The sequence below is a fragment of the Phocoena sinus genome, chromosome 20 (genome assembly GCF_008692025.1).
Source record: "Phocoena sinus isolate mPhoSin1 chromosome 20, mPhoSin1.pri, whole genome shotgun sequence".
Classification (NCBI taxonomy): Eukaryota; Metazoa; Chordata; class Mammalia; order Artiodactyla; family Phocoenidae; genus Phocoena; species Phocoena sinus.
In genome coordinates this window covers 9732522-9747781 of record NC_045782.1, presented here as the reverse complement: position 1 = coordinate 9747781, position 15260 = coordinate 9732522, and positions in this window count along the sequence as shown.

The following is a 15260-nucleotide window of genomic DNA, read 5'->3' as shown; positions in this document are numbered from 1 at the left end:
CTTAGTTGCTCCGCGGCGTATGGGATATTCCCGGACCAGGGCTCCAACCGGTGTCCCCTGCATCGGCAGGTGGATTCTTAACCACTGCGCCACCAGGGAAGCCCTTAAATAAACTTTTAACTTTAGAACAGTTTTAGATTTATAGAAAAATTGCAGAGGTATTACAGAGTCCCATGTACCCCACACCCAAGTTCCCATATTAACATCTCTTTATGTATTATTTATTTATTCATTTATTTATTTTTGGCTGTGTTGGGTCTTCGTTGCTGCACTGGGCCTTTCTCTAGTTGCGGTGAGCAGGGGCTACTCTTCGTTGCGGTGCTCGGGCTTCTCACTGCTGTGGCTTCTCTTGTTGAGGAGCACAGGCTCTAGGCACGTGGGCTCAGTAGTTGTGGCACACGGGCTTAGTTGCTCCACAGCATGTGGGATCTTCCTGGACCAGGGCTTGAACCCATGTCCCCACATTGGCAGGAAGATTCTTAACCAGTGCACCACCAGGGAAGTCCTCCCACATTAACATCTTACCTGAGAATGGTACATATGTTACAATTAAGGAACCAGTTGAGCCACTGTTATTAACTAACATCCATATCTTATTCATATTTCCCTAGTTTTTACCTAACGTCCTTTCCCCATGCCAGGATCCCATCCAGAACACCACATTGCTTTTATTTATCATGCCTCTGTAGGCTCCTCTTGGCTGTGCAGTACATTTAAAAATAACAGCTCAATCCACATCACCACAGGAGGCACAGGAGCAAATCAAAACAACTGCCAAGTTCTCATAATACTCACAAAGGAGGCGGTCATTTGTTTACCAGTTCATTAGTGTGAACAGTATCCAATTTCCTTCATGAGCTTTCAAATTGTGAATCCCAAAATTTTGTTTTAATTGGAGGGGATTGGCTTTATTTTGCTCTTTGTGTATTAAATGGATTTTATATCACATGCTTTCAAATTACTCAACATCTCATAAAATGCATCCAATAACACCACACAGATATAAGGCAGTTCCCTTATTGAGCAGAAGACAGATTCCATATTGTGGGGCCCACCTCAGGAGACTGTGCTTTTGAAGGTCTAGGACGGGGTCAGAGCTATCTGTATTTTAATTCCAAGGTGGTTAAGTCTCCACGTTCCCAACTTAGGGGGCTCGGGTTCAATCCCTAGTTAGGGAACTAAGATCGCACATGCCGCATGGACAAAAAAAAAAAAAAAAGAAAAATGAAAAAGAAAGTCACCTTAATCCTAAGGAACATCCTTTCGATTTTTTTTTTTTTTTTTTTTTTGGCTGCATTGCGCGCTTGTGGGATCTTGGTTCCCCGACCAGGGATCAAACCCATGCCAGGGAATTCCCAGCCTTTCAATTTAAATTCAGTATCCGAGTAACACAGCCAGCCTGGACGCTAAAATTCACACTCAAGAGAATGAATGATAAATATTTCAGTGAACATGTGCCAAGACACATAAGTGTACAGGCATCCTTCAGCCTACATGCAGGAGCTGCTCCTAAATTTCACTTTTAGATTAGTTACTGAAACCAGAAATACATTTATTTACCTTCAGAACATTGTTATGACTATTGGATAAGTTTTCCTAACAACCCACAAAAATGTATTTATCCATTAACACAATGATACATTTAAAAGTGCTTTCCAGGGACTTCCCTGGTGGCTCAGTGGATAAGACTCCACACTCCCAGTGCAGGGGGCCTGGGTTCAATTGCTGGTCAGGGAACTAGACCCCACATACCACAACTAAGGAGCCCGTATGCTGCAACGAAGGAGCCCGCGAGCCACAACTAAGGAGCCAGCCTGCTGAAACTAAGACCCAGTGCAACCAAATAAATTAAATAAATAAATATTAAAAGTGCTTTCCAGGGCTTCCCTGGTGGCGCAGTGGTTGAGAGTCCGCCTGCCGACGCAGGGGACACGGGTCCGTGCCCCGGTCCGGGAGGATTCCACATGCCGCGGAGCGGCTGGGCCCGTAAGCCATGGCCGGTGAGCCTGCGCGTCCGGAGCCTCTGCTCCCCAGCGGGAGAGGCCACAACGGTGAGAGGCCCGCGTACCGCAAAAAAAAAAAAAAGTGCTTTCCAGGGTTGAGAACGACTGGTAAAGCATGGACTTAGAGAGAGCCCTGCACTCTACTTACTGGCTCTGCATACTTGGGAAAATGACTTCAGCTTTGCACCTCAGTGACCTCACCTGTAAAATGGGATAATGTTAGTACATAGGGGTCTTGGGAGAATTAAGTGAGATAATGCACAAAAAACACTTAGCATATGCCAGGCACTAGAATGTATGCAATGGCAGTTACCAATGCAGCAACTGCTGGTGCAAATAAAGAGAGGAGAGATTTTCGGGGATGAAGGCGCAGTGTCCTCAATGGGCGTCAGGTGGCGCCACAAGCCTAAAAACCAAGTCCAGCCGTGCCTGGGAAAGTAGATGAGTGAAAAAGTTGAATCTCAGAGCACCTGTCAACCTGACATAGCTGCCACTTTGAATAGATGTGGTGTCTTAAGTCAGGTGTTAACATTTTAATGGACCCATAAAATTCAAAATATAGACCGTTCCCCTCATCCAGATTCTTTCTAGTTATTCCTATATCAAGGGACATGTTGAAACATGCATTACTGTATGTATATTACTTAATATAAAAGTAATATCATAACTGGCATCCCAAACAAGACAAGCCATTTCTGTTGGCAAATATGGCATTGAAACAATGGCCCTGGTGGAGAAAGAAAAGAGGAGAATGTAACAAACATTCGTGACAACTGTGGCGGAGATGGGAGGTTGCCTATCCCAATATCACCCACCGCTCCTAGAATCCCGGAGATTTAGCGGGGCGCATAGCTTCTTGCAATAAAGAGTACAATTCCTAGTTCTCCTTGAGCTGGTGTGGACGTGTGGCTAAGCCCTGGCCTGTGGGACGTGAATGGAAAGGGCAGCTTGTAGGAAATTTCCTTGAGAGACAGATGGCAAGTACCTTCCTCCATTCCCTGCCTGCAACATGGTTTTGATGCCAGCAACTCCACCTTGTACCTGAAGGCTGGGGCTGCACCCTACGGATGATGCCAAGAGACTATGAGGGCTCCATAGGAACTCTGAATTGTCTACCTCTGGCCTTTTATGTGAGAGAAAAATAAATTTAAATCACGAGTAAGCCATTTTATTTGGGGTCTTTGGTACTCATAGCCAAACACCATCCAACTGATACTCCATGTAAGAACCCTGGTTTTGTTTTTAAAGAATACTTTTGTATTTTAAAAATATATGGATAAGGGCTTCCCTGGTGGCGCAGTGGTTGAGAGTCCGCCTGCCGATGCAGGGGACACAGGTTCGTGCCCCGGTCCGGGAAGATCCCGCATGCCGCAGAGCGGCTGAGCCCGTGAGCCATGGCCGCTGAGCCTGCGTGTCCGGAGCCTGTGCTCCGCAACGGGAGAGGCCACAACAGTGAGAGGCCCGCATACCGCAAAAAAAAAAAAAAAAAAAAAAAAAAAAAAAATATATGGATAAGGGACTTCCCTCGTGGCGCAGTGGTTAAGAATCCGCCTGCCAATATAGGGGGGAACAGGTTCGATCTCTGGTTTGGGAAGACCCCACATGCCACGGAGCAACTAAGCCCGTGTGCCACAACTGCTGAGCCTGCGCTCTAGAGCCCATGAGTCACAACTACTGAAGCCCGCGCGCCTTAGAGCCCACACTCCACAACAAGAGAAGCCACTGCAAGGAGAAGCCTGCACATCTCAACGAAGAGTAGCCCCCGCTCACCACAACTAGAGAATAAAGCCTGCATGCAGCAACGAAGACCCAATGCAGCCATAAATAAATAAATAAGCAAACAAAAGATGGGGGAACAACCTAGCATAAAAAAAATATATATATATGGATAAAAAGAATGGAAGATGAATGGAGAAGATGGTGACAGAGATGTGAAGACAACACTCAAACTTTTAAGACTGAGAAAGAGAAGGGGAAATGTGGACAATAATAAAGTAACAAATATCACTGATTTGAGTCTTCTTTCAGTGCAGTCTGAGAAGGAGGAGGGAAAATCCAGAGTGGGAAGACTAAGTGAAGACCCACAAAGCTCCTGCTGTTGAAACAGCTGGGCTCTCCCACTAGCTGTTTGAATTAGTCACCAAACTAGTAACCAGTGGGGCTTAATCAAGGCCAAAGGTTTCTGAGATGAGAGTAACAAGTGGAGGTAAAGTTTAAGGTACTAATCATTCAATAAATCCTTGAGTCACCATGGACAGGCACTTTTCCAACAAGTAGTTGGAAAATATATATTTACAGAGACTTTCTGGGATGGTGGTAAGGACTATTAGATAATACACCGTACTTACATATTTAGTAGTAGTCATTTCCCCTGGGAAAAAGGATGCTTTGAGAGTAAAGACCAGAAGCCCATTAAATGGAGAAGTCACAGATGGGTTCCTCCCAGATAGCCAAAAACAAACAAGGCCCGTTGCCTTGCCTCTAGTCCAGAGACATCTTTTGTTTGATATTTGGTGGAATTCTTCTTGGGCTGCTAGATTTAGCAACATATAGACAACTATAGCTGTTTGTGCTCTTTTTGATTTGCTTTTTTTTTTTGGAACCTTTATCTTTGGGTACTTATAATTGGTTTAAAAATAAAGTTCTGTGACTGAGTTTTGTTTTTGTTTTTTTGGCAACGCACCATGCGGGATCTTATTTCCCAGACCAGGGATCGATCCTGCGCCCCCTGCAGTGGAAGCATGGAGTCTTAACCACTGAACCACCAGGGAAGTCCCTGAGAATTGTTTTGAAAAAATAGAAGTCCTTCAAGCTGCCTTGGATCCAAAACAATCTGAAGTCTTCCTGTTCTGCTCTTCCTGGGTTCTCCTACAAGAATATCTATGTTGGGAGTCCCCAAGACCACCTTCAGATTTGATGATTTGCTAGAATGACTCACCAAACTCAGAAAGCTGGTTTATTACAGTGAAAAGATGCAGATTAAAATAGCAAAGAGGAAAAGGGCATAGGGTGGAGTTCAGGAAAGAGCAGACACAAACTTGTTTCTCCTTTTCCTGGGGAATCACATGGACAGTGCTTAATTCTCCCAGCAACAATGTGTGACAACCCATACAAAGTGTTGCCAACCAGGGAAGCTCACCCAAGCACTGGAGTTCAGGATTTCTGTTGGGGGTCAGTCATGTAAGCATGGAAAGCCTATGTGACTGACCTTAGCTGTTCAGTCTCCAGCCCAGATGTGGCCCAAAGCCCCTAGGCATACAAAAACAGGTGTTCACCATGCATCACATTGTTAGCATAAACTATCTGGTATGGCCCAAGGCCTCAGATATACAAAGATACTTTTAGCAGGCAAGATATTCCGGGCTCAAAGGTTATCCCCCCAGGAGCTGGTTAAGGGTCAGTCTTGAAAATCTTGGGAATGTGCAGAGTTTGTGCAGCCCAGATCTGCTGAGTTCTCCCTCTATTTTTACAATAAAGCCATAAAAATTAATAATAATAATAATCTACCTAACATCTTTATAATAAAGAACGATTACATGAGCTAGCTTCTGAAAACCTCCTTGGAAAGAGACCAATCAAAGCATATTTCTAACAGCAATGTGTCTAGCGTGACAACACTCAGTAAGTGAGTCAATGAATATAGGGAGGGCCAATACCGGTGCCTCTGGAGATGTGAGATCTGTGTCTTAGAGCTGCCCAGTTTTTCCAGCTGTGGCTCTGTGCCTAAGCCCACTCCTACAGCTCTTTCCCTTGGCTACCTTCCTCCCAAGTGTTCCCTTCATTTTTCCTTCCATCCCTTTCTCTCTCCTCCAGCTGTTCCAAGACCCCCAAGATCCAGATTTCCATTCAGTCCCCACCAACCAACGCATCCAGGCTCTAGGGCTTCCCTCCAGGATCAGGAGTAGGCTGAGGCAAGTGAGGCACAAGGCCACAGTATTTAAGGTGGCATCACTCTTAGGGTCATGCAAGAGAGCAAGTGCCTCTGTAAATTCTGTACCCCAGGCATTCACTCTCGTCCTAGCACCACATTTTGTCTTGAAAGAGTCTCTGCACGGGAACCTGTATCCCTCAGTTTTGCGTGGGCAGGTATGAGAAGAAACACAGAAGCCAGGCCCTGGGAAAGAGTCAAGCATTAATTCATATGAGCATGAATGCATCTTCATTTCCTCCTCTTTAATATACACCATCCCAATGGGTAATTCAATCAACATTAAATACCAGAAAATAACTTTAATGCCAGTATCCACTTGTCTCATCTTTACCAGGGCCCCTCTACTCTTCAACAGTTTCAAAGGCATAAGGGCTCTTTTACCACAGCACCCTGGAATCTTTCTTCCCAGTATAAACTACTTGGTAGGAGAAAATTTGCCAGGACCCTTCAATTCAAGGCCTTCTTGCATTTCCCTGATTCCAGGTAGGAAATTACTACAAGAGCTATCAGGAGATTTGACCCTTATTGACAAGGACGTCTGAGCTACTTACATGGCGTGACAAGTCAGAATGTTTCCATTACTTTCCAAGAATTGCAACCAGTGCTTTTCCAACTGATGTGGCACTTCTGATGATATAGAAAGAGGAACTGTAGACAAACTTACTTCCAGGTTTACCATTTGATCCATTATTCGCATAAGAAATACATGAACCAAGGCAGTGCATACAGAAATCAGCTAGCAGCTTCGTGTCACAAAATAAATACACAGAGACATTCCAATTGCTCAAGTTTTTATCATCTCTTTTTTTCACAAAGCAGATTCTCAGGTACAAGTCTAGCTGAGGGTATCCTCACATTCATTACATTCATAGGATTCTTCCCTGAAATGAATTCTTTGATGTTGCTGTAAAGCTTGACCTAGGTCAGAGAACATTTCCACATTTATTACAGCCAGTTTCTCTCCCATATGAATTCTCGGGGTTTCAATTATAACCGAAGACCTTCCAGCACTTATGATGTTATTCACAGGGTTTCTCTCCAGAATGAATTCTTTGATGTTGAATACGACTCAAGAGCTGATTAAAGGTTTTACCACATTCAATAAATTATAGGGTTTCTCTCATGAGTAGACTCAGTGATGCAGAATAAGATGTGGGCTCTGAGGAACGGCTTTCCTGCAGTCATTACATTTACAAGGTTTCTCTCCTAACATGAAGTCTCTGAACTGGTAAGGCTGAATTATATCTAAATGTTTCCCCACACTCCTTACATTTGTAAGATTTTTTTCCAGTGTGAATTCATTGATGTTCAATGAGACCTAAGCTGTAGCTGAGGGTTCTTCCACACTCAGTGTACTCATAGGGGTTTCTCTCAAATGAATTTTCTGATGATGAACAATGTATGAACTCTTCCAGAAACTTTCCCCACACTCACTACATTCCTATGGCGTATTTCCACTGTGAATTCTCTTGATGTTGAGCAAGTCAAGATAGCCACCTAAAAAAGTTTCCCCACATTCCTTACATTCCTAAGGTTTTTTCCACTATGAATTCAATAATACCTAACGAATTCCATTTTCCCTTTGAAAACTCTGGTATTCATTAGGCTTATATGATTTTTCTCCAGTATGAATTACTCCATATGGAGTATGGTGTACATTTTTCAGCCACTCATGTCACATTTTCACCTAACTCATTGGTAAAGATTAAAAACAAAACCCTCAGGGGCTTCCCTGGTGGCGCAGTGGTTGAGAGTCCGCCTGCCGATGCAGGGGACACGGGTTCGTGCCCCGGTCTGGGAAGATCCCACATGCCGCGGAGCGGCTGGGCCCATGAGCCATGGCCGCTGAGCCTGCGCGTCCGGAGCCTGTCCTCCGCAACGGGAGAGGCCACAACAGTGAGAGGCCCGCGTAACGCATAAAAAAAAAAAAAAAAAAAAAAAAAAAAAAAAAAAACAAAACCCTCATAAAACTTTGTTGGTGAGGTGGGGTGGGGACATGAGCCCTTGTTCACTGCTGGAAGAATGCCAATTGGTACAAATTCCAGGGAGAGCAAATTTTCCCAAATGAAAAATGCATGCACCTTTGACTGAACAATTCTAAGAATGTGTTCTACAGATAGGCTTTATTGTGTGAAAAATCACAATTGTACAAAGTTATTTAGTGCAACATTGTTCATAATAGCAAATGGTTTGAAACAGTCTAAATGGATCCACAGGGAAGTGGTTAAACAAATTATGATACATACATAAAATGGGATACCTTGTAGCCACGACTAAGAATGAGGAAGCTCTTTATAAACCAATATGAAACTATCTTAAAAATAAAAATAAGGTTCAGAATAGTCTTTACTGAACATTACCATTTGTGTAACCAAAAACACAAAAACAAAGGAAGGAGGCTTCCCTGGTGGCACAGTGGTTGAGGGTCCGCCTGCCGATGCAGGGGACGCGGGTTCGTGACCCAGTCCGGGAAGATCCCACATGCCACGGAGCAGCTGGGCCCGTGAGCCATGGCCGCTGAGCCTGCGCGTCTGGAGCCTGTGCTCCGCAACGGGAGAGGCCACAGCAGTGAGAGGCCCGCATACCGCAAAAAAAAAAAAAAACAAAACAAAAAAAAACAAAGGAAGGAAAACCCCACAAACCTGATTGTATATGCACAGCCTATCTCTAAAAGGATGGAGATCCTTATTCTAGGCAGAAAAACATCGTTCTGATGCCCTTTTGTTTTGTTTTCTGTACCACACAAATGTACTGGTTATTTTAAAAATTAAATTGAAAAAACCCTGGAATCTAGAAAAGAGACAGATGAAGAGATGTGAATTCAGGCGGGCGATAGGGTTATGATAGAGCAAGGAAGTCAAGAGAGTTCATTATTTAAAACTAATCTGTTGCAGTTTCTAGTTCCACATGTACAAAGCTTGGAAATTGCCACTCCATCCTAACAACAAGTAAAAAGCTAAACAAGCTGAAAAATCAAAAACTCTCCTAAGATCTGTAAGAGAAGTGAGTTCACAGGGCAAACAACTGCCCCCCAAAACTGGAGAGACAGGCAAATACAGAGAATCAAAACATACTGGAGCAGAAACCACCACTGGAACCATTGCTGGGCTAGGGAAGCCACAACTGAAATTGATGAATTACTGGAGGCAATTCTGAGAGTGTGAACAAGTCTTAAGAGTTAAAAACTCTAGGGGTGGGACTTCCCTGATGGCGCAGTGGTTAAGAATCCGCTTGCCAATGCAGGGGACACGGGTTCAAGCTCTGGTCCAGGAAAATCCCACATGCCGCGGAGCACACAACAACTGAGCCTGCACCACAACTACTGAAGCCCACGCGTCTAGAACCCATGCTCTGCAACAAAAGAAGCCACTGCAATGAGAAGCCCATGCACCGCGACAAAGAGTAGCCCCTGCTCATCGCAACTAGAGAAAGCCCGCACGCAGCAACGTAGACCCAACACAGCCAAAAGTAAATAAATAAAATTAATAAATTTTTTAAAAAGAAGAAAGAAAAAATCTCAAGAGAATTTTTAAAATATTTTGAACTGAATGAAAATTAAAACACAACTTATCAAAATTTACAGGATGCAGTGAAAGCAGTGCTTAGGGGGAAATTTATAGCATTGAACGAATATATTAGAAAAGAAGATCTAAAATCAATCATCTAAGCTTCCACCTTAGGAAACTAGAAAAAGAAGAGCAAATTAAATCTAAAGTAAGAGAAGAAACGAGCTAATAAAAATTAGAGCGGAGGGACTTCCTTGGTGGTCCCGTGGTTAAAAATCTGCCTTCCAATGCAGGGGACATGGGTTCAATCCCTGGTCAGGGAACTAAGATCCCACATACCTTGGGGCAACTAAGCCCGCGTGCCACAAACTACGGAGCCCACATGCTCTGGAGCCTGTGCACCACAACTAGACAGAAGCCTGCACACCGCAACAAAGAGCCTGCCTGCTGAACGAAGATCCCAAGTGATGCAACTAAGACCTGACGCAGCCATAAATTAATTAATTAATTAAATATTTTTTAAAAAATTAGAGCAGAGGGACTTCCCTGGTGGTGCAGTGTTTAAGAATCCACCTGCCAGTGCAGGGGACATGGGTTCGATCCCTGATCAGGGAAGATCCCACATGCCATGAAGCAACTAAGCCTGTGCACCACAGCTACTGAGCCCACGTGCCTAGAGCCCATGCTCTGCAACAAGAGAAGTCACCACAATGAGAAGCTCACGCACCACAACGAAGAATAGCCCCCGCTGGCCACAACTAGAGAAAGCCCACATGCAACAACAAAGACCCAACACAGTCAAAAAAAAAAAAAATTAGAGCAGATATCAATAAAATTGAAAACAGGAAATCAATAGAGAAAATCAATGAAACAAAAGCTGATTCTTTTTTTAAATTTAATTAATTAATTAATTTACTTATTTATTTTGGCTGCTTTGCATCTTCATTGCTGCACCCGGGCTTTTCTCTAGTTGTGGCAAACAGGGGCTACTCTTCATTGTGGTGCACAGGCTCTAGGTATGCGGGCTTCAGTAGTTGTGGCACAAGGGCTCAGTAGTTGTGGCTTGCGGGCTCTAGAGCACAGGCCCAGTAGTTGTTGCACATAGGCTTAGTTGATCTGTGGCATGTGGGATCTTCCCGGACCAGGGCTCGAACCCGTGTCCCCTGCATTGGCAGGTGGATTCTTAGCCACTGCACCACCAGGGAAGCCCCTGATTCTTTAAAAAGATCAATAAAGGGAAATCCCTGGTGGTCCAGTGGTTAGGGCTCTGCACTTCCACTGCAGGGGGCGTAGGTTCTACCTCTGGTCAGGGTACTATGATTCTGCATGCCACGTGGCACAGCCAAAAGAAATTAAAAATAAAAAACAGTAAAAAGATCAATAAAATTGACAAGGCTCTAGCCAGGCTGACTAAGAAAAAAAGAGTGTTCTGCTAATAACAGAAGTAAAAGAGGGGACATCACTACAAAGCTTATGGACATTAAAAGGATAAGAAAGGAATACTATGTACAACGCTATTCCCACAAATTTGATAACTTAGATAAAATGAATCAATTTCTTGAAAGGCACAATATGCCAAAACTCACCCAAGAAAGAACAGAAATAGGCCTGTTTCTATTAAAGAAATTGAATCAATAATTAATAACCTTCCAAAACAGAAAGTAGTTTGGGTTCATTGGTGAATTCTACCAAATATTTAAGGAAGAACTTACACCAGTTCTCCACAATTTCTTTCAAAAGACAGAAGCAGAGGGAATACTTCCTACCTCATTCTATGAGGCCAGAATCACGTTAATAGCAAAAACAGACAAAGAAAAGAGAACTACAGACCAATTTTTCTCATAAACATAGAGGCAAAAATCCTCAACAAAATATTAGCAAATAGAATCCAACAATGTATAAAAAGAATCATATGCCATGACTAAGTGGGTTTATACCAGTATGCAAATCTGGTTCAACATTTGAAAATCAATTAATATAATCCATCACATGAGCATGCTAAGGAAGAAAAATCACATGATCATATTAATACCAAATTCAGAAAAAGCATTTGACAAAATCCAACATGCATTCATGATTAAAAAAAAAACCCTCAGCAAACTAGAAATAGAGGGAACTTCCTCTACTTAATAAAGAATACTTGGGGGGCTTCCCTGGTGGCGCGGTGGTTGAGAGTCCGCCTGCCGACGCAGGGGACACGGGTTCGTGCCCCGCTCCGGGAGGATCCCACGTGCCGCGGGGCGGCTGGGCCTGCGCGTCCAGAGCCTGTGCTCTGCAACGGGAGAGGCCACGGCCGTGAGGGACCCGCGTAGCACCAAAAAAAAAAAAAAAAAGAATACCTGGGACTTCCCTGGTGGTGCAGTGGTTAAGAATCCAACTGCCAGTGCAGGGGACAGGGGTTCGAGCCCTGGTCTGGGAAGATCCCACATGCCGCAGAGCAACTAAGCCCGTGCGCCACAACTACTGAGCCTGCACTCTAGAGCCCGTGAGCCACAACTACTGAAGCCCACGTGCCACAACTACTGAAGCCTGCACGCCTAGAGCCCACGCTCTGCAACAAGAGAAGCCACCGCAGTGAGAAACCCATGCACCACAACAAAGAATAGTCCCCGTTCACCACAACTAGAGAAAGCCCGTGCACAGCAAGGAAGACCCAGTGCAGCCAAAAATTAAAAATTTATTTAATTAATTAATTTAAAAAATATATATCTAAACAACAACAACAACCCTGCAGCTAACATCATACTTAATGGAGAGAAACTTGAAGCTTTCCCACTAAGATCAGGAACAAGGCAAAGATGTCCTCTCTCACTACTCCTTTTCAACATTGTAATGGAAATCTAATGCAATAAGACAAGAAAAGGAAATAAAACATATACCACTTGGGAAGGAAGAAATAAAACTGTCCTTATTCACAGATGACATGATCGTTTAATGTAGAAAAATCTGAAAGAATTGACAAAAAAAGCTCCTGGAACTAATAAGCTATTATTGCAAGGTTGCAAGACACAAGGTTAACATACAAAAGTCAATCACTTTCCTATATACCAGCAATGAACAAGCGGAATTTGAAATTAAAAGCACAATACCATTTACATTAGCACCTCAAAAAATAAATAAATCTAAAAATATACATACAAGATCTGTATGAGGAAAACTGCATACATACTGTTCAAAGAAATCAAGGAAAAACTAATTAATCAGAGAGGTATTCCATGATCCTGGATAAGAAGACAATATAGTCAAGATGTCAGTTCTTCTCAACTTGATCTATAGATTCAATGCAAACCTGATCAAAATCCCAGCAAGTTATTTTATAAAGATTGACAAGCTGATTCTAAAGAGGCAAAAGGCCCAGAAGAGCCAATAAATATTGAAGGAGAAGAAAAAATTTGGAGGACCGACACCACGTGACTTCAAGGCTTACTATAATGCTAAGTAATCAAGACATTGTGGCATTGATAAATGAATAGACAAATAGATCAATGGAACAGAGTGCCCAGATAGAACCATATAAATATAGTCAACCAATCTTTGACAAAGCAGCAAAGGAATACAATGGAGAAAATATAGTTTTTTTCAAGTGATGCTCAAACAATTGGATATTCACAGGTAAAAAATAATGAATCTAGAATCTACAAACCTTACACTCTTCACAAAAATTAACTCAAAATAGATCACAGACCTAAATATAAAATGCAAAACTATAAAATTTCTAGAAGATAACATAGGAGAAAATCTAGATGACCCTGGCTTTGGTCATGATTTTAAAGATATGACACTGAAGGCATGAGCCATGAAAGAAAGTATTGATTATCTGGAATTTACTAAAATTAAGATCTTCTGCTCTGTGAAAGGTACTGTCAAGAGACTGAAAGAACAAGTGACAGATGTGAGAAAATCAAAAGATATATGTGATAAAGGACTGTTAAAATATACAAAGAACTCTTAAAACTCAAGAATAAGACCTGATTAAAAAATTGGCTAAAGAACTTAGCAGACACCTCACCAAAGAATATACACAAGTGACAAACATATGAAAAAATGCTCCATGTCATATGTCATCAGAGAAATGCAAATTAAAGCAACAATGAGATACCACTAACATACCTATTAGAATGCCCCAAATCCAGAACACTGACAACACCAAATGCTGGCAAGAATGTGGAGCAAAAGGAACTCTCACTCACTGTTGATAGGAATGCAAAATGGTACAGCCACTTTGGAAGACAGTTGGCAGTTGTCAGTTCTTACAAAACTAAACCTACCCTTACCATATGATCCATCAATCATGTTCTCAGTATTTACCCAAAGGAGTTGAAAACTTATGTCCACACAAAAACTTGCACATGGGTGCTTAAAGCAAATTTATCAACAATTGCCAAAACTTGGAAGCAACCAAGGTGTCCTCCAGTAGGTGAATGGATAAACTGTGGCACATCCAGACAATGGAATATTATTTATTGCTAGGAAGAAATGAGCTATCAAGCCATGAAAAGACATGAGGAAAACTTAAATGCATATTATTAAGTGAAAGAAGCCAATCTGAAAAGGCTACATACTGTATGATTCCAACTCTATGACAGGCTGGAAAAGGCAAAACTATGGAGGCAGTAAAAAGATCAGCGGTTGCCAGGGGTTAGGAGGAAGGGCGGGATGAATAAGCAGAGCACAGAGGATTTTTCCGGCAGTGAAAATGCTCTTGTGTGGCTGAACCACACCACACTGACTCCATTCTGTCAGCTCCATCTTAGGACCGCAATTCTATTCCCTCGCCTTTCTGTGTTCACAAAGAATGCGCCCAAGCCAGATAAGTTCCCTATCAACTTTCACCCTTACCTTCATCTGATATGACAGCTGGAAGAATGTCTTTTGCTGGTGCAGATAGTTAATGGTCATGATACCCCTCGGGGGGAGGAAAAACCCAGGTTCCAGTCTGTGCAGCCATGCTTCTCACTTGGTAGTCAGATTCTATTTTTAGCTTTGGCCACTTTACATCCCCTTGTACCCTCTGGATTGTCCATCTGCCCAAGCCTTCCTACGCATATGTAAGTTCTCCACAATAAACTTCATAATTGTACTTCGGAGTTGCCTGCTTCATTTTTCTGTCTCAAAGTTCCTTCTCAGTTTGGAGGATATTATGAAATACCTCCTCCTCCCTGTATCAAGTCGGTATGATACTATGGTGGATACAGGTCATCATACATTTGTCCAAATGCACAGAATATACAACACCAAGAGTGAGCCCTCAGGGCTTCCCTGGTGGCACAGTGGTTGAGGGTCCGCCTGCTGATGCGGGGGACGCGGGTTCGTGCCCCGGTCCGGCAGGATCCCACGTGCCGTGGAGCGTCTGGGCCTGTGGGCCGTGGCCGCTGGGCCTGCGTGTCCGGGGCCTGTGCTCCACGGCGGAAGGGGCCGCAGCAGTGAGAGGCCCGCGTACCGCAAAAAAAAAAAAAAAAAAGAGTGAGCCCTCAGGTAAACTAGGGACTTTGGAACATGTTGATGATGTGTCAATGTAGGTTCATCAATTGTAACAAACGTACCAAGCTGATGGGGGATGCTGTTAATGTGGGAGGCTTGGCATGGGATATCTCTGTACCTTCTTCTCAACTTTGCTGTTAACCTATAACTGCTCTAAAAATTTTTTTAATTGTGTACTTCCCTGGTGGCGCAGTGGTTAAGAATCCACCTGCCAATGCAGGGGACAGGGGTTCGAGCCCTGGTCCGTGAAGATCCCACATGCTGCGGAGCAACTAAGCCTGTGCGCCATAACTACCGAGACTGCGTGTCATAACTACTGAGCCTGCGGGCCACAACTAC